General features: G+C 37.2%; 1 protein-coding gene across 2 annotated transcripts in view; it reads right to left on the minus strand.

The window, feature by feature from the left end:
* Positions 1–19,807, minus strand: part of LOC106880305 (tRNA-dihydrouridine(20a/20b) synthase [NAD(P)+]-like) — a 186,174-nt gene extending 166,367 nt beyond the window's left edge. For both annotated transcript variants that reach the window (XM_014930182.3, XM_089351335.1), the window contains exon 1: positions 19,671–19,807. The gene's annotated coding sequence lies outside the window, so the exon portion shown is untranslated. The remainder of the gene's footprint in view (positions 1–19,670) is intronic.
* Positions 19,808–21,708: the final 1,901 nt, after the last annotated feature.

Consider the following 21,708-nt stretch of genomic DNA (forward strand, 5'->3'; position numbering starts at 1 on the left):
TCATACGCACACGCATACATTCATTCATACATGCACAACTACCGACTGAAATACATACGTGTGTGTGTGTGTGTGTGTGTGTGTACGTGTGCACATGTGAGTGTATCAGCCTACATCTTTATACAGAAAGTGTGAGAGTGAGAGAGAGGAATGAGAGAGAGAGAGGGAACGAGTGAGAGAGAGAGAGAGAGAGAGCAAGTTGTGGTTTGTATTTATGAAATATTAATATATATCTCATCCCAAATCAATATATGTATACAAAAATATATATATATATACATAGCTACAGACCGAGTTCTGTCCAGAGATTGTGCATGGTACAGATTGTGCGTAGTACAGATTGTGAAGTGTTAAATGTGTCGTAGCAAGTTTGCATTTGTCTGCGTTCTACATCGGCTATGTTTGATGTAGTATAAAATAACAGTCACTTTTGTAATCAATATAATATTTTTAATTTCTCATAAATTTTCCTATGAAACAAAAGGGCAGTAAACGTCTTTGTCTGTTAAGATGGGTTTTGTGCATGTGCATGTGTGTTCATGCATGTATGTGTGTGTCTGTGTGTGTGCTTGTATATATATATATATATATATATATATATATATACATACATGTGCACATGCACACACACACACATATACACACATGCAAACACACACAAATACACAGATGTGTGTGTGTGTGTGTGTGTGTGTGTGTGTGTGTGTATAAGAGAGAGAAAGAGATGAGAGAAAGTGATCGATGGCAGAATTGCTAGAGCACTGGACAAAATGCCTTGCAGCAATTGTGTAGTTCTAATGGCTCTTTACATTCTGCATTTATATCCTGATGAGGTCAACCTTGGTTTTGTCCTCCTGTGGTTAATAAAACCAAATAGTACCAATAGCTAACAAATGTGGAGGATCAATTTAATTGCCTACAAATTAGGAGCTGAATTTTCTGAGGCAGATCCAGTGTCGTCTTCAACTGCTTTCTGGCGATTCCTGAAACACTAGTGCAAAGTTATACAATCCCTTCTTTGCTTTTCAATCAATATTTGTAACATAGAAAGAAAAGACCTCCTGCAATGGACAACTGCTAGGTTTCCATACATCCTTGACCAGACCTATCCCTTGCCTAGGACACTACAATGTCACATCACTTTGCTCTGTCTATAGAATGAATCAAGTTTTTCCAGATGCAGATTTTCAGATCCATGGCTTCAGATGATTCACAAAGCCTTGTAAATGGATTTGGTAGACAGAAACTAAATGAAGCCCACTCTGTGTGTGTGTGTGTGAGTGTGTGTGCGTGTGTGCGTGCGTGCATGTTTGTATGTGTGTGTAAGTTACTGTCTCCTTGCCTTGACATTGTGAGTTAGCTTTGAGTGTCACCATCAGGCATCTTTCATTTCCAGTCTTCTGAGACATGTCTGGTCATGGGGAAATATTACCTTACTTGGAAAGAGGTGTGTGTTGGTGACAGGAAGGTCATCCAGCATTAGAAAATCTGGCCCAACAAATTCCATCCAATCCATGCAAGCATGGCAAAGTGGATGTTGAAATAACGATGATGACATATTGTTTTTTTTTTTTTAAAGATATATATAGTGTTGTATTTTGGGATGGTCATTTCTTTTTTTTTTTTTTTTTTTTTGGCCAAATAAACTCATGCACTATATATTCTTTCTTCACTCATTTATTACTGTTCTTATTTTAACTCATGTCCATTGTCCAGAAATCTTTTGTCACACATCTATGACCACTTCTGCAATACTTTCTGTCCTTGTGTGTGCTCCTGCTCCCATTAGAGAATGGACTAAGTGGAACAGGAGCACACACGAAGACTGAAAGTGTTGCTGAAGAGGTCACAGACATGTGACAAAAGATTTCCAGACAATGGACATGAGTTAGAATAAGAACAGTAATAAACAAGTGAAAAACAAATAAATAGTGTGTGAGTTTATTTGGCAAAAAGAAAAAAAATGACCAACCCAAAATACAACAACATCTGTTTCAAAACACAGTTTCACATCAGGAGTCTTGTAACACAAATTCATAACTGAGAAATATATTCTTTCATTCTTTTACTTGTTTCAGTCATTTGACTGCAGACATGCTGGAGCACCACCTTGAACATTTTCTTTTAGTTGAATGAATTGACTCCAGTACTTATTTTTTGATACTTATTCTATCAGCCACTTTTGCTGAACTGCAAAGTTACGGGGTTGTAAGCACACCAACACCAGTTGTCACATGGTGGTGGGGTCAAACATAGACACTAAGACACACACAAATATATAATATATATATGCGTATATATATGATGGGCTTCTTTCAGTTTCCATCTACCAAATTCATTCACAAAGCTTTGGACCATAGCTATAGTAGAAGACGCTTCCTCAAGGTGCCCTGCAGTGGGACTGAACCCAGAATCATGTTGTCAGGAAGCAAGCTTCTTACCACACAGCCATGCCTGTACCTATATATATATATATATATATATATATATATATATATATATATATATATATATATATATATATATATATATATATATATATATATATATATATATATATATATATATATATATATATATATATATATATATATATATATATATATATATATGTGTGTGTACATACACACTCACAACATAAATATATATAGTGAGAGAGAGAGAGAGAGAGAGAGAGAGAGAGAGAGAAATTAAATATTGAGATATGCTATTGACTATCCAATAATTTATTTATATTACAATATTACATTAAATACTATGAATATAATATAACATAACATAATATTATATAACGTAAGGTGAGAGGTATTGGTATCCAGAAGATCCAAGATGGTAGGTAAGGTTATGGGAAGATCGTAGTTAGACTCTTGGTTCGATAATAATACGAGTGAGGAGTCTCATGTGGGTCTTGTGTGAGTATGTATATGTTAAATAAAATGAGACAACAAAGCCAAGGCTGTGTGGAATTTATAGGACATTTATAAAGAGAAAGAGAGTCTTACGGCTGTTTCTGGGATATTAGGGATATCCCTTCATCAGAGATGATATGAGAGAGTTAACTAGAGGGAAATAGTAGAGTTCAATACAAGGAGTTATTTTGGAAAAGGATGGATATGTATGTATGTATGTATGTGTGTGTGTGTATGTAAGTATGTATGTATAGGTGTGTGTGTGTGTAGGCTTGGTAGTAAAGCAATAGAACTCGATATATGAGTATATACTTTTAATGGTGATTAAAATATATATAGAGTAAAACTGTTTAAAGTTCCACATGAACCAAACATATATAAATATACCATATGTGTGTGTGTGTGTGTGTGTGTGTACTGTAAGTCTGAGGTAAATGTCTTAAGTACTAGTGAACTCTGTAGGGGTGAAGGGAATGTTCAATTTTCAGGCTTCTACTAGACACTATGTAATTAAGGCAGCTGAAAATGAATATTCCCTAAGAAATCATGATACTCTGATTGTTTGTTGTGAGTGTCTGCATGATCCATCATATCAGATGCCAACAGTTGCTGCTAAGCATTCTTCACCGTGCACTTGAAAAGGCACACCACAGTCCCTGATTATCATTAAGAACCTAATACTATTTCTGATTCATTCTCACATTGGGATTTTTCATGATTTAGCTTTGAATCTTATAGTAACCCTTTTGATACCAACCCGCCTGAGACTACCCTTTGTTCTACGAAGTAAACTCTGTTTTACAGTGATCTAAATTAAAACTAACCCTCAAAATTTTATGTTAATTTATACTCCAAACACTAGATAAATAATGACAAAAATTATTTTACTAAATTCTTCCTTGTTTTCAAGATTAATTGAAACAAAAGCACTATTTCAACAGAAATATGGCAACAAAAGGGTTAATTCTGTTTCTGAAATTGAGGTTTTTGTTTGTGGGATGGTGGTTAGGTTCATGTTTTCTTCTGCTATTTTTTCTGAAATTGAACTCTCTCTCTCTCTCCCTTTCCCTCTTTCTATGTTCCAATGTATTCTACCACAATTTTTTTCAAAGCTATTTTGTTTGAAAGCTATCAATCCAGAATCTGAAATTTCCTTTAAATTTCCTGATATTTTGGTCAGCTTTTTTTATTTGCAATGCTTGTATTATTTATGTATTTATTTGTGTATTTATTGTGGTAATAGCTTACACAAGAAACTCATGTAAGCGTATTGCAAGCTGGAAGGTATATATTACAGTAGAATCCACTATTGAATATCCTTTACAAACTGACATCAGGTTATATTAAGTCTGTAAAAATTCTGGGAAGGAAAAAAAAAAATCACATGAATAAAATAAAGAAAAAAATATAATGACTTAAAAAGAATTTCGATAAATAAATAAATAAATAAATAAATAGATAGATAAATAAAAACTAAAAACTACTAAAGAGAAAATATTTCCTCTCAGAAATAAATAAAGTACTTCTAAGACTGTAAGGAGTGTTTTGAAGATAATTAAAGACTAAATATTCTACAAGGATTCACCAAAGACAGTGAGGTTTACCACACCTTCCATTGGAATGTTTTCTGTTTTGTTGGGATTTTTTTTTCTGTTTATTTTTTCTTTCAAACATTTGAAACCTTGAAATTGCTGAGTCATGTGACTTTTGCTACACTTATTTACTTACTGACAGGAATTTTAAGGAAAATGTTTTGGGTCTAACACATAATAAATGCTCTACAGACATTCAAGGCTTTAAACTCAAACAGACATTCTTCAAATGACTCTTAGTACTGGGCCCAGCTCCCCTGCCCCACCAACTCCACCATTCCAGAAATAAGATAAAGCCCCCTATTGCCATCAACACCACCAATAACAACAACAACAACAACAATACTATCATCATCATCATCACCTACCAAGACAGCAATCATCACCACCACTAACACTAGGCCTCCGTCATCATCATCAACAGCATTGTCACTACCACTGCCACTATCATCATCTTCATCATCATCATCATCATCATCATCACCATCATCATCATCATCATCATCACCATCATCATCACCATCATCATCAATATCATTGCCACCATCACTGTCCCTATTATCAATATCATCTCTATCGTCAGCTTCCTCATCATCATCTACTTCTCTTCTCTCATTCTCTTATCTGTCTCTATTATCCTTCTCTCATTTGCCCTTATACCTTTCTCTCCCTCTCTCTCTCTTACACACACACATGCACACAAACTCTCTCTCTCTTTCTCTCTCTCAACGATGCAGTCTTTCTCTCGGTCTTTTACTCTCTGTCTAATGAATTATTACTGTTATTCACTCTCTCTCTATGTTTGCTTCTTTCTCTATCTCCGTGCATTGCAGTTTCTTTCTTTTGCTATGTTGCTGTCTCTTTCCCTTATTATATTTCTCTCCCTTCATCTAGATGTCTGTTGCCTTTTCTTTGTGAGTCTCTCCCCTACTCTTTCTCTCTCTCTCTCTCTTTCTCTGTTTCACACCTCTCTGTATATGTTATTCTTCTCTCTGTCTATCTCCTTTTTTCTCTCTTAATTCCTAATTTTAAGTTGCTTATCATAATATAAGACAAATATCACTCTGATCAGGACACCGGTCTAGCACAGATAATATTCCCTGGTACTATGCTATCTTTTCTCCCTGGACTTCTAAATAAACCAAAGTACTGTACAACATAATGTCCTCTCCAGAAATGCAGCCAAACACATACAAACTGCCGACTCAAACTCCCAACAATAAGAGCAGCTTACTAAATGCCTTATGCATTTGGTCTTCTCCCATCTATTACCTGAAACCAGTGGTTCTCAATTGGGATCCATATGGCTCATGAGAGTCCATTAAAGATTTTGTGGTGTCCATACAATAAAATAGTAAATTGGGGATCCACAATAGCATTTTAAGGGTCCCCGAAACAATTTTGCTTTAGATGTATGTATTGGTATGTATTGCAAGAAATAGAAAGGTGTCTTTCTTTAACATTTTACATAATTCAACCTACGTAAATTAAAGTTTGAAAAACCAAATAGGAATTTTGAAAGAAGTTTCTATAAAACTAGTTTTTAAGCATCAAATGGTTATGGGGGTTCACTAGGATAAAATAGTAATCAAAGGGGTCCATAGATAAAAAAAATGGTTGAGAACCCCTACCTTAAACCATGAAAAATATTTTAATGACACAGCTCTTGCTTCTGGAGTGGTCAGAAGAATAAAGAATCATTATCAAGGATAACCAAAGGTCACCTAAATGCTACTTGTTAAAATATCCTGGTCCTTATCTGATATCAAAATTCAGAAGCCTTCAACATAATATTTTGGTTTTATATTTCTCAACAGGACATAAACATCATAATGAGCTCTCCCGCAAAATATTTTACATGATATATAATCTGACAATTTTAAACAGTAGGTGCAAGTGTTATTTCTTTACTGCCCACAAGGGGCTACACACTGAGGGGACAAACAAGGACAGACAAACAGATCAAGTCGATTATATCGACCCCAGTGCGTAACTGGTACTTATTTAATCGACCCCAAAAGGATGAAAGGCAAAGTCGACCTCGGCGGAATTTGAACTCAGAACGTAGCGGCAGACGAAATACCGCTAAGCATTTCGCCCAGCGTGCTATCATTTCTGCCAGCTCACCGCAAGTGTGGTCTGGGATTCAATCCCACTGCACAGCACCTTAAGCAAATGGCTTCTACTATTCAGCCCTGTGATGGTCAAAACCTTGTGAGTGGATTATTTAGTAGACAGATACTTGAAGAAGCCTGTTGCATATATGTATATATACCAAGCTTTGAAAAAGTCCTGTTACACTCATTACAACGCTCTCGACAAAGGACACGATGATAGTTTTGATGCAGTTAGACATGTTTTTATTGTTTTAACATATAAATATGTGTTTAGATATTAATATTAATCACTGTGGCTGCCTTTGGTGGTGGGCATGCACTCCAGGCTTGACCTGAACGCTGCACACATGTTGCAGATGAAGTCTTTCCTCATGTTGGCCCACACACATTGACGGAGTGATTTGGATTTCCTGCAGTGTTCCTGATCTGATTGATCACAGTAATGTGTCCAGCAATAGTCAGCTAGTTTACTGTCATTCCAGAAACCTTGGTACCATTTCTCCTTGGCACTAATGTCCTGTTGAAATCTTTCACCATGTTCATCAGATGCTGCTCCAAAGTTATCTGCAAAGAAATTCAGATGGGAGTCCAAGAAGTGAACTTTCAGTGACATGTGACAACCCATTGCTGAGTAACATTTCAGAAGATTCTTGATGTCATCCTTTGGCCTTCTTGTTTCCCAAGAAATTCTCACAGATCCAATTGAAAGCATTCCAGGCAGGCAGTTCCAGTTCATCTAGTGTTGTCTTGAAGTTGACATCTTTGAGTATTTCTGTAATTTGGGGTCCGATGAAGATACCCTCTTTCAACTTCACCTGTGTGATTTTCGGAAACTTTTCTACAATATACTCAAACCCTCTGGCATTTCTCTTTCTTAGTGTCTTTACAAACTGTTTCATCAGTCCAAGCTTTATATGCAAAGGAAGCAATAGGACATTTCATGGATCTACAAGTGGTGTATTCTTGACGCTAGACAGTCCTGGCTGGTATGATGTTCTTGTCTGCCAGTTTGATCCTGAGTAATGTTTTGCAGTTGTCCAACTACCCAATAGACACAAGAAACAACAGTATTTTGTGAATCCTGACTACATTCCCATTAACATACCAATGACTTGTAAATCTCCACCTATTTTCCATGAGTATCTTTCATAGGCAATAGCATGAAATAAGAGCTTCATATTCTCATATGATTCATGAAGATGAATGGAGAGTGCAATAAGAATGGAGGGCTTCAACTTACCATTACGGAGAAGTACAGCTTTTAAACTTCGTTTTGAAGAGTCAATAAACAAACACCACTCTGCAGGATCATGATTTTGTAATAAACATTTGAAAGGTCCATTGATGCTACTGCAAAAGTAAAGTGAGCCTTCAACAGAAGAACATGCTTCTAGAACCATATTTCTCTACTAAAAATAAGTTATATGAACACCGTGCTCTAACAGATACTTTTCCTTTAGTCTTGTGCCAACAGTTCTGCTTTATCTTTTGAGAGGGACAGGTCTCTGACAAGGTCATTTAGTTCAGCTTGGAAAAATTTCTGAGGTTCAAAGGTATCGTCATCAGCCACGTAATCTTCCTCAGCAGCACTATCATGACAGTCAGCACCATCAGCTGATGTTTCAATACCATCATCTGGTGGAACTAGAATTGGCAGACTTCCATTGTAAGGCACAGGTCTCATTGCAGAAACCAAATTGGGATACACAATTTTGTATTTATTCTTCATAGAAAATCTTGTGACATTTATTTTGCAAAAATAACAGTCATTAAAATGGTCACTTGGCTCCTCCATATCATCGGACTGGCAAAAGGTATAGACTTCTTATTGAACCAGTCATGTAAGCCATTTGAGCCAGCTGAACAGATAAAATGTGGTGTCAATAACCTGTCCTGATCTCTAAGAGGAAAGTCAAAGTATAGCTTATAAATCTTCTTGATCTCTGGTATTATCGTAAGTTTTTGAGCTTTCACAATAAATTGTCCACAGACATAACAAAACACATCAGGACGATTTCTAAACTGTCTTGACATTGTTAACACTGTAAAACAAGTAAGAAAATAGATACAAATGGTTATACTTGTATTGAATTTGAGATGATGAAATATTTCATTAAACCAATTACGACTGGAAAATTTGAGATGCTGAAACACCTATTTCATCAGACAAAACTTGATTTAAAATGAAATATTGCATCTGAACTATGCAGCAATAAATAATGTAGTTTATTTTAAAGGTATGTTTCCATGACGTAAATGAAATACATGCATACACGTCATTAACTGGAATTTCTATATAATGCATGAACTAAAACCATAACACTTTCTTACCTTGGAAACTGTACGTGATGTCAAAAAACTAATGGTATATTTGAAATCAGCATTAAAAACTACATTGGGCACACCTTGACATATGCTTGATCAAAAATACTTGCTGACCTGTGTTATAGGACTGCTTGATCAGGGCTGACCTAGGGTTAATGAAACGCCATCGTCACAGTAATTATCATCATCATCATCATCATATGAGCCACTATGCAGTTGTTTATCTTGCAAGAAATATTTGCAAATGTCCCACAAACCATACCCTATTGTCTTAAAAATTGAAGGACATGTTAGTTCATGTACTTCTAGATACATTATCTCTGAATAAATGTTAGGATGGACACAGCCAAAATTTTTTTGCTTTTGATCAAAGGTCTGTTCAAATGAGGCTGAATAACTACAACAGTTTCCAACTTAGACATATATCAGGGGAATAGCTAGGAAGTGGGATGCAGTCCAACCCCAGGTAACACTTTTGCAGGAGTGGCACTTTTGGGTCTACTGTATAAGCCGGTATTTTTTTTGTAGAAACCCAAGGGTTACGCCAAATGGCACAACAAGTAGGGGAGGAAAAAACAAACTCAAGAGTTACGATGAGTGGCACGCACACACACACACACACACACACAAGCCAAACCACTGATACATATTTTGGAGAACTGAAATATTGTCCACAGACATAACAAAACACATCAAAACGATTTCTACACTGTCTTGGCATTGTTAACACTGTAAAACAAGTAAGAAAATAGATACAATTTATTTTCTTACTTGTAATTTTAGCCAGCAATTTTGGTGAGGTGGGGATAAGTCGATTACATGGACCCCAGTACTCAACTGGTACTTATTTTATTGACCTCAAAAGGAGGAAAAAGGCAAAGTTGACCTCAGAACATAAAGATGGATGAAATGCCACTAAGCATTTTGCCCAGTGTGCTAATGATTCTGCCAGCTTGCTGCCCTGGAGAGTTGAAATATTGCTGAGAGAATATTCATTCAATTCAGTTCTTGTAATTGATAAGTAATTATTTTGCTTGACTCCTGAAGAATAAAGGCAAAGATTTGAACTCCTAAAGTAAAGGGATGTAACAAGTACTCAGCTGACTCTACCATCCAAACACTTGTTGCAGTCTTTGTACTGCAGCCATACTGAGGCATCATCTTAAAGCAACGTTTCTCAACTGGAGTTCCCCAGAACCCTAGGGCTTCCATGAGAAAGAGTGAGATAAGCTAAGGATAATTTCCTGACCGTAATGTTACTATACATGCACAACATAATTATTGGTTATTGTAATATAGACATCATCCTGTTTAACCTATTATGTTATCAAAAAAATATAACAACTATTGGGGATATATTTAATGATGTCTGTAATTTATGGACACCCTATATATATATCTAAAGGATGTGTTATAACACTATTCCATATATACACAAACAGCCATACCAACAATCCAACATACCTCCATCCACATGAACTACAATGAAAAAAATATGAGGAAAATATGGTATGTAATTTTTTTTGTGCAGGGGTTCCTTGAGACATGTAATTTATTTTAAGGGTTATGCAAGGGTAAAAAGGTTGAGAAACACTGCCTTAAGGGGTTTAGTCAAACAAATGAACCCCAGTACTTGTGTGTTTTTAAAGCTTGTGTGTTCCATATTTTTATGACAGAGCACCAAAATATGTGGTGCATTGCCGTACTTGAGAAAACCCATTCATCACAACAGAATTGAGATCCTAAAACCAAATGCCACATAAAAGCATTGGTGTGGGTGCTGGTACCATGTAAAAAGCACTGGTGATGGTGCCACCAAGGACATTCTGTAAAGTAGTTGGCATTAGGAATGGCATCCAGCCTGAGAAACCTTGCCAAAACAGACAATTGGAGTCTGGTGCAGCTCTCTGGCTGCTAGCCCTTGTCAAACCATCCAACCCATGCCAGCATGGAAAGTAGTTGTTGAATGATGAGGATGACGATGACGATGATGATGATACTTATTCTATTGGTCTCTTTTGTCAAGCTGCTAAGTTATGAGACATAAAGAAACCGACACTGGTTGTCAAGCAACTTTGGTAGTGGTGGTGGTGGTGGTGGTGGTGGTGGTAGTAGTAATTGGAAGGACAAAGACACACACACACACACACATGCACGCATGCATGCACACACAGACACATACACATACATATACGCACACAAACACATATATTACAGGCTTCCACAGTTTCCAATCATCTAAATTCACTCAAAAGGCATTGTTTGGCTTGGGGCCATATTTAGAAGACACATAACCAATGTGCCACACAGTGGGATTGAACCTGAAACCACATGGTTGCAAAACAAGCTTCTTAACCACACAGCCATAATTCTAACATATATCATCGACCCTGAAAAAACGAAAAATCAAAGCCATACTCAGCTGGATTTGAACTCAGAATGTAAAGAGGTGTAACTAAATACCAAAAGGTATTTTGCTTGTCAGTCTATGGGTATTTAGTTGGTGAGAGACTCAGACAATAATGAAATAATAAATGCTCCATTTCTTTGTCTCTTTCCTCTTCCCTACCATCAACGATTCATCCCCATGAGCTCCTCTGCCAACATCCACCAACACACTAAGTACTATATCATATTCTCTAAAACAGTTTTCATCTGTTCACCAGATCGTATAACAAACAACATAGTTGAAATATCGCTGACAACTTCACCCTATATGTGGTGATGGTGGTGGTGGTGGTGGTGGTGGTGGTGGTGGTGGTAGTGGTGGCGGCGGCAGCATTGGTTTAGCTGGTGGTGACAATGATGTGACTAGGCTGGAGGTTGAGATGATGATGATGATGGTGGTGATGATAATGGTAATGGTAATGGTAGTAGTGGTGGGGTTAGGGTAGTGTAGGGAGAAGAGATACCAATGATGGTTATGATGATGATGGCGGTGGTGGCGGTTGTGGAGGTGGTGGTGGTGGTGGTGGTGGTGGTGGTGGTGGTGGTGGTGGTGGTGCTGGCTGTGGTGGTAGTTGTGGTGGGGGATGATGGCAACAAGGGTAATGGAGGTGGTGATGGTGCTGATGGAGGTATTGGTTGTGATGTTGGTGATGATGATGGTTGTCAGAGTGCAGGTGGAAACAATGATGGTAGTAGTGTGGGGGCAATGGTGTTGGATGTCATGGTGGAAACAATGATGGGGTTGGCGGTAGTAAGAATGCCAATAGTGATATTGGTAACAGTAATGGATGGTGATGATGGTGATGATGATGATGATGGTGATGATGATGATGGTGGTGGTGGTGGTGGTGCCAGTGGTGATGGGAGGTGACAATTAATAGCTGGAGAGAGATAGTAATTAATATATGTTCTAGGGAAGGCAGAGAGCTGACAGAATCGTTAGCATACTGGGCGTGCATAGCGGCATTTTGTCCATATTCACGTCCTGAGTTCAAATTCCACTGAGGTCAACTTTGCTTTTCCATCCTTTTGGAGTCAATAAAACAAGAACCAGTTGTGCACTGGAGTCGATGTAATTGACTTGCTCTACCTTTGGAATTGCTGGCGTTGTGCCAAAATTTGAAATCAATATATGTTCTAGGTGCTGGTGGTATTGACGGTGGCTTTAAGATGGCCTAATATCAAAGGTCATTAACTGTTAGGGGTAGTTAAAGTAGCATGATGATGATGATGGTGATGGTGATGGTGATGATGATGATGATTTCGTTGGTGATACAGTAAGGCAGTGGGCTGGCTGAACCACTACCACACCAAACAAAATGCTAAGCAATATTTCTTCTGTTTCTTTATGTTCTAAGTTCAAATACCACTGGGGTTGACTTTGCCTTTCATCCTTCCTGGATCGATAGCATAAGTAGCAGTTCAGCACTGGGGTTGATGTAACTGTTTTCCCCTCCCCTCAAAATTGCCAGCCTTGTGCCAAAATTCAAAAGAATATTGGTGATGCTTGTGATGATAATGGTAGTAGAGGTAATCATGAATATGGCGCTAATGGTATTGATGGTAGTCATGACCAACTAGAAGTTAGAAGTTACTTTGGCTCAAGGTTATGTGGTAGTTGCCATAGTTAATCTAGCAATGCGTTGTATCTGCATTAGCAATCATCACAACCTTCAAAATACATGAGTGCCACATCATCAGGTAGTGATTATCTGTTAGGTTGATTATAGAAGATCAAGCCTATAAATATATAAAGAGGAGAACTCTTTAATTATTGTAATTTTTTTAATATATCATTATCATCATCATTATCACCACTACTATCGTTATCATCATTTTAATGTCCATTTTTCATACTTTCATGAGTTAGACAAAATTTTTAGAGGTATACTTTCTATGGTTTGGTGCCTTTCCTATTTCCAAGCAAGGGAAAATTTCCCATGGCTAGATATGGTTTTCTTGACAGAATGGAAATGAACAAGATCATTTGTATGATAGTGATGTTCATTTACAACCATTGTGTGATACCAAGGCAAGGGTACACACACATATGCATATCACTCATGCATGTACGTACACACACACACACACACACACACACACACACACAGGTATGCAACATGCTTCTTTCCGTTTCTGTGTACCAAATCCACTAATAAGGTGTTGGTTGGCCCAGGGCTAAAACAGAAGCCACTTGCCTAAAGTGCCACACAATGGGACTGGAGCCAAAGCCAAATGGTTGGAAAGCAAGCTTTTTAACCATACAACCAAACCTGCACTAGAGAAAGGAAAATATAGGGAGTGGAAAATCCCTGAGCACATAACTGATACACATTTTGTGAAAACTAGAACAATAAAAGCTACTGTAAACCCTCATTGGATTTCAACTTTAAATACAGAGAGACAAAAATAAAATTGAAATTTAGCATAACACACTACCATTTCTTTCAGAACACTACTGTAGACACATTGATATATCTGTAAATATATTAGCATGTAGTAATATGGAGGAAAACGGTTGTATTTCAATTTGAATAAAAAGCTTTTGCTGCTTCAAAATTATTAACCCTTGAGCATTTAAACTGGCCGTATTTGGCTCAAATATTCTACTTGTTTTATGTTCAAACTGGCCAGATCTGGCCTCTCACAGTTACCCTACAAAGTCAGTCTAAGAATAAACACTCATATCATTCAAATCTCAAAGCCAAGAGATAATGCATAATTAATTCAAAACAATGTGAATAAATAAGGATTACATTTGACAGAGGAATCTAAATGTTAAAGGGCTAAAGAATGGGAAATGAATTGTAATATTTTACCATTATTAACGAAGCAGAAATCTCTTTTATACTAGGCATAATACTATGAGAACAGATTTTTTTTCCCCATTCTCTTCCTTCTCCTTGGATAGAAGATATTTAAATGCGATGAATGTTTCCATTGGAGTAGGGGAAAAAAATTTTCACCCTTGTTTTTTCTAGCTCATTCTCTGGGCCACTGTTTGTACTGTTGCTATCAAGCAGAGAAATATTGCATGACCAATCCTTTTCAAAGAATAGTAAATGCCCATAATGGTCTCAGATAACAGTAAGAGTTCTACAGGCAGGTGTGTAACATGTACTTGGAGGATGGCTTAAAGGCTGGCTTCTTCATTCTTCACAATTCAGCCACTTCCAAGTGTTTTTTACTAGTATGCCAGTTTATTTTGACTCCCTAGACTATGAGTTTAAATTCCATTCAGGATTAATAAAAAATAGAAAAGCACTAATTTAGGATGATAAATTGATGAAACAATTAGAGAGTTGAGTATGATGTCTTCTGGCATCTGTTTCAGCTCTTTGCATTTTGACAGCAAAACCTGCACCAATATCAATGCCAAGCCATATGCTGTATCAAATCAAGTCGGTAGCCTTTCCTTTGGATTGATATCAGTGGTACAAAGAGAAGAAACTTGCATGTATAGGCAACTGCCAAGACTCTTCTCTCTATACAAAACTATTAGAAAGCTGAGTCAGATTCTCTGTAATATCTCTTCCAGCTCTTTGACAAGAAATCCTGCAATGATACTGGTGTCGAGTAGCATCAGTCAAAGTCAGCAGCCTTTGACTTAGATAAACATCAGTGGCAGGGACGGAGGAGGCTTGCATATATTGGCAACTACCCGTCTTCCTTTAAAAATTTGCCTATGCTTACATGTACAAGTGCAGGGTCACGAGGAATCTTGACCACATACAAGTGTATGCCTGTACAGTTTATTTCAAACTGGATACATCAATCTGTAGCAGTGCCAGACCAGATATGTCAGGAAATTGTCCATATTTCTGTATTTGAAATTCATTTGTAAAATGCTGAGCAAATCTCTCTTATTGATGTTCAAAATGTCTTTGGGCCACTGTCATTCTCACATTGTTTGTTCTCTAAAGAATGTGAGGTTGAACATTTTACACTCATTAACTAGGTGACCTAATTAACAGTGGAGAAGGAAGTTCTAAAAGCATAATTGCTAGAATAAGAACAGGATGGATAACGTTCAGAAAGCTGTTGCAACTGTTGGTCATGAAAGGTTTCTCTCACAGAGTGAAAGGCAGACTGTTTGATGCTTGTGTACAAACAGTGATGCAACTTGGTAGTGAAATATGGGCTGTGCATGCAGAGGATATGTGAGAACTAGAAACAGATGAAGCAAGCATGCTTTGCTGGATGTGCAGTGTCAGTATGCTTATGCAACAAAGTGCAAACATTTAGAGAGGAAAAAAGCTGAGCATGAGAGTTATCAGATGTAGTATACAAGAGAGAAGACTGTGTTGGTATGGTCATGTATGTGTATGGATAAAAACAGCTGCTTAAAGAAGTGACGGTTTGTAAATGTGGATAGGACTTGTGGAAGAGAGAGACCAGGAAGACATGGGACAAAGTAGTGAAGGCTCACCTCAGAATGTTGAGCCTTGTGGAAGAGATGACAAAGAAATGAGATGTCTGCCAATTCAATGTATTCAAGAAGAACTGTCCACTCCAGCAAACATGAGGTCCTAAAAACATATAATTTTGTCTATGATCCCATATTCAAGCCACTACTTCTTCATTCAACCTGTAAGATATAGCAGTTAAATGTCCCCCACAAATTTCACTAATATTTGTTTCTCTTATTGCCCAAGTCTGCACCAGTTTGCAATGTTCTACTTCAATTTCCGCTCAACCGCAGTGTTAGTCTCAAGAATCACTTTAATTAATAAGCAAAACAGCAATGAAAATTTAGAATTTCTGATGCTTGTATCCTACCAGTGGAACTTGGTTCTGAACTGTGACTGTTTCCTTTTAAGAAAGCTGTAAACAATTGAGGTGAAAAAGAAGAACAAAAATATTAGTAGAAAGTCTCATGGGAACTTCTTCCTTTGATTACTGAAATACAACACACACATACACACGCACACATCACCCACACCACACACATCATCCACACCACACAAACATACACATGCATACATAGATACATTTATATACAAATATAATGCTTATATATATATGCACATACATATCTTTCAAAATGTATACCAACTCATATACATACAGATACATACTCTAACACATATACACAACTTACTGTATATGAATGTATATATGTATGTGCATATGGTGTGTGTGTGTATATATATATATATACAAATATATGTACATATTGCAGTAAATATGTATATGTGTGTGTGTCTCTGTGGCATTGGTTCAATTAATCCAATGAACTAGGACATATTGTGTAATGTTTAAAGAATATGTTCACACATAGACATTCTTTTCATTCAACAAGCTTTTTTTGGTCTGACTATATTACAGTTGGACAAACTAAACGTCGCATATGTGAATGTGTGTGTGTGTATGTGTGTGTGTGTGTGTGTGTGTGTGTGTGCGTGTGTGTGTGTGTGTGTGTGTGTGTGTGTGTGTTAAAGGGGTACATGTATGCCAGCATGTGATTCATACATAGAGGGTCTATGCATGTGTGTAGCGGAAGTGTTTGTTTGTACGTCTGAATATATATACTGGTGTGTGTGTGTGTGTGTGTGTGCGTGTGCACGTGTGCGCGTATGCGTGTGTGTGTGTATGCGCGTGCGTGCCTCTCTGTGTGTGTGTGTGTGTGTGTGTGTGTGTGTGTGTGTGTATGAGATGTATCCTTGTGTTTCTGTATGAGTATGTATGCCTATGCGAAAGGGAGAGAGAGAAAAAGCAGGTGAGAGAGAAGAGGGAATATTTCATTTTATTGATCAGTTAGGACAAGAGCATGCAGTGCCCACAGCCTTGTTTTGGTAGTTCAAAGATTAACAAAAAAAGAAAAAAGAAAGAAAGGAAAAGGCAATCAGATAAGGAGTGAAATTGTAAGAAGAAAAAAGAAACAAATAAATCTGATAAATAAATGAATAAATTAAACCTCAGACAAGCTAGTGTCACATAAGATAAATAAGCTCAACAAATGTAAGTTAGTCTTAACAAAAAAAAAAGTGAGACTCAACAAAGATAAGTGAAGCTAAGTAAAGATAGGCATGGCTCAGCAAAGATGAATCAAGCTCTGTACAGATAAATAGGACTCACAAACTAAAAGTGAATCTTAGGAAAGATAATCGAGTTTCAACAAAGATAATCAAATCACATTAAAGATAAATGAGCAACAGCACACTAGAAGTAACTAGATTCTTTATGATTGCTTGAAATATTGGGTCTCACTATCCCTAAGGATCTCTCTTGGCCAAACTAAGAAGGATCCTCAGGGAGACTTAACATCATTAACATCGCTAGAACCACAGCTCAGCAACTTGGCTCTTCTCTTTAGCCTTCACTTTCTACAAAGTGTAGGTCACCAAATATTCTTCTGTTCTCAAATCTGGGCTGCTTTTCAGCTTCTCTCCAATTGATCCCTGTTTTTTCAACTCTACCTCAGTATCCTGCATGCTTATGGAGGTGTGTGGTGTAGTGGTTAGGGTGTTGGACTCGTGATCATAAGATTGTGGTTTCGATTCTTGGCTCAAGCTACATATTGTGTTCTTGAGCAAAACATTTCGTTTCACATTGCTCAAGTCTGCTCAGCTGGCAAAAATGCATAATCCAGTGATGAATGAAGAATATATATGCCATGGAAACCAGGAAACCAGCCCTTATGGGTTGGCATGATTCAGGAAGGAAACTTTTATCCTGCATGTTTCCCTAAGAAAAGGCCTTCCTTTCCCAGAACTTGCTGGTTTTGAATTGTTATCAACACCTCTGTAACTTTGCTTTTTTTCTAGATAAGGGTGTTAGCCCTATGAAAACCTATTTTTGCCTCTGGGTAGAGATAATCCATATTAGTCTGGCCTCTGTCCTTTGACCTGTCCAGCATGGGAGGCCCTACAAGGAGCTTATGCACCACTGACATTGCTCTGATAGTCATTGTGGTGCACAAACCACCACATTATAACAAGGACCAACTTCGTAGTGACAGAAGACACTACAGTTATCATTATTCAGCCCCAACACCTCTACAAAACATAAATGAAGGTCTCAATGGAATATTACTTCCACATCTACAATAGGGCTCCAAGGCTGGTACAATTGATGCAGTTCATGTTCAACTGTGAGTCAACTACTGTTGAAAAATAGTGAATGGAAGGGAATTCTAGATGGCTGACAAATTAGGAAGGAAGAAAATAGGTATAGCAGTTAATCCTGGGGTGAAGAGTGACAGGGTTTCAGTGGTGAGAGAAAGAAAGACAGTTGTCTCCAGTAGGTTTAGGTGGAGGTGGTATGCAATCAATTATCTCTGAGAAACAGCAACTTTTCTAATAGCAGAAGAAACGGCAGAATAGAAAAACACATGTCCAAGAAAGTGATTGAAGTGTGCTGCAGAGTTAGTCTTTGGTAATTAGATTTTTGTTGGATGCAGACTAGAATGTTTGTATTTGTAGGAGCAGCATCTTCTCAGATTTGGGAACAATACTCCATTCCTAGTATTACTTGATCTTTTTAGAAAGTTAATGACTGTTTAGAGCTGATATATTCCTTAGCTCTGACGGACAAAGCAGGTCTTTAGGACTGTTTTTATTCTGTTTTGAATGTGAAATCATTGGATGATATTGTCAGTGATTATGCACCCTTGTATTTTTAACAATGTTGAGTTTTTTAATTGCATGTTGCCTAAGCTCTATAGAGGGCAAGAAACAAGATTTTCTTCTTGATGTATGCAGTGAACGTTTTGAGTTGTAGACAGAGATGACACTGATTTGCAGCTGCATTAATTTCAGCAGCCTGAGAAGGCCAAAGAAAGTTACGGACAGTACCCTGCTTCATCAAACTAAATAAAAACATGAAGGAGCCTCTGTAAAGTTGTTCACCCAACCAGAAATAGCTGTATTATTAAGTCTTATGGATAAACATATTGGAACACTGTGTGAAGTACAAGTTTGAGAGTTCAATTCTGACCTAATATATTTTGAAGACATGTACAGAAACTGAGCAAACAGTACCATTGATAATGAAGATAATGTTAACAGTACTAAGAAAAATTCATTCCATCAATATTCCAAAGTAAAATTAAACTTGTTTCCTAGTTTCCATGAAGTAAACCCAAGACTGATGATCCAAGTTAGCACAAGTTAAAACTTAGCTCTATATTTCTGGCCCATCACAATACAAAACCAAACCATACATGTATAACCCTAATCTTATACACTTAAGAGGTGAGTGAAGTGTTACTTTGCCACAGCAGTTCATCTGATTAAAGACATGTGAGATTTAGCAATAATCACCCAAACACTACTTACCTTTAATACCTTTTAATTGAGCCATTAAAGAATTATCCATGTTCATCTGTTCAACATTATTATCCATATTGATTTAGTCTGGTCTGTGTTAGTCTGTTGCTGCATACTTTGGCAGTCTGTTAGACATCGGTTTTTAACTGTAATATAGAGGTGATAGTTGAGATGCTGCTACACACACACACAAACATACTAGACTTCATAAAGAAAGATCATTCAACTTATTAAGAAAGATTCTGTAACCCATACTCCACAACCACTAGCTACAAGATGTGCTGTTTCTTCTCTCTGTTACTTTTACTTCTACTGCAATGGTTACAGCATCTTTCAAACAACAACCTGCACACTTGTCTTCATATAGGCCCACCACATCAAATTCACATCTTCCTTATTCCATTTTCCTTATCATCTCTGCTCTGTCTTGCTTCTCAGACCCCTTGCATAGAACACTTCCCAATCATTCATCTCCAGAATTCCAACTCTGTAGAATCTTCTCCCTGGGTATGTTTCTTTCTTCTGCAGGGTGTAACCTACAGATATTGAAACTGAACAAAATACTGCATCAGTCCTATCAGTCTGCTGGTGATGGTGGTGGTGGTGGAACTGCCCATCTCTACAGACTAATTAAAAATGATTAAAAAATAGTAAAGAACCTTTTCTCTGGTCTGTCTCTCTTACTTCTGAATTAATCATTCCAGAGGCCAGAGCATTCAAAAGGAACTTTACAACATGGAACAAGGTCCCAATCTCCTCCACAGCAGAAAGGAATTCTTTCAAAATTTAAGGGATCTGTGAGGTATTTATTTTTTCAAGTGAGATTCATCAGATATTCTTAGGCCTCTCTTAGCTCTTCTTTCTTATAGGCTTTGTTACCAAGTGGTTTCAGGTTCCAATTCACTGAGCAAGGTTGACCGATGTTCTCTGAGTGAAATTCAGTAGACAGAAGTCTAATGTGTGTGTAAGAGAGTGTGCATGTGTGCGTGCGTGTGTGCCTGTGTTTGTATGCATATGTATTTGTTGTTTCAGCATGTCTTCTCATCAACAGAATTTGAACTTAGGTGTAATTGTTTGCTTCTATAAACATTATGCTTTCTGGACCAGCAGCAGTTTCAGCAATTTCATTGTATGAAAAGCAGTGGAATAAAATTTTTTTTAAATGCCTTGGCATTGAGAAAGGCATCCAACTATAGTATACTACCTAAATAAATCTTGTCCAACTTATACCAGTGTGGAAAAAGCAGATGTAAAAACTACAATAATGATGTATGATAAAAACGAACATGGGAAACATGATACCAGGACACACTTTTATAAATTTTACACATAAGTACAATATTAAATTAAATAGCTTTACACGAAATGCCATAAAAAGTTAGCTTGTAAGTGCTCCTTGCAGTCAATATACTAATTTGAACTTAACTATTATGTTTCATGCACATGGTATCATAGAATTATATATTTTCTAAACAATCCTATTTTCCAACAGAAACTATTGTACAATCTTTTAATCTTTACTGATTTTCTCATCTCTACTTTGGCAACAGTCACATGGCTAGAGTTAGGCTAAAAATCAGCTCAGAAAAGACAAAAGTCATGCCAGTGAAGGAAGAAAACCCTATTAAAATACAACATGCAGATGAAACTGAGAGGTACATCTGTTTGGGTAGCATCATTTCCAACAGGGGTGATACAGAGCATGACATGCTGAGCAGAATTGGAAAAGCAGGCTCTGTCTTTAGAAGGCTAAGAAACATCTGGCAATTTAATCAGACAAATCTTAAGAAGCAAGATAGTTTTGTACAATTCTTTGGTGGTCCCTGTCACCATCTATGCTACTGGAACAGGACTTTTTCACAAACTCAATGTATTCCACTAGAGGTGCTTCTGAAAAGCTTCTTAACATCTCTTGGCAGAACAGAATAACCAACGAAGAAGTCTATGGGAGAACTAAGCAGAAACTACTGAGCATAACAGTGAAAGATCATTGTCTGAGGGTTTCTTGGACATGTCTTTAAAATACCATCAACAAGTCAACTAAAGT

Source organism: Octopus bimaculoides, chromosome 4 (assembly GCF_046866305.1).
Source record: "Octopus bimaculoides isolate indiv1 chromosome 4, ASM4686630v1, whole genome shotgun sequence".
Classification (NCBI taxonomy): domain Eukaryota; kingdom Metazoa; phylum Mollusca; class Cephalopoda; order Octopoda; family Octopodidae; genus Octopus; species Octopus bimaculoides.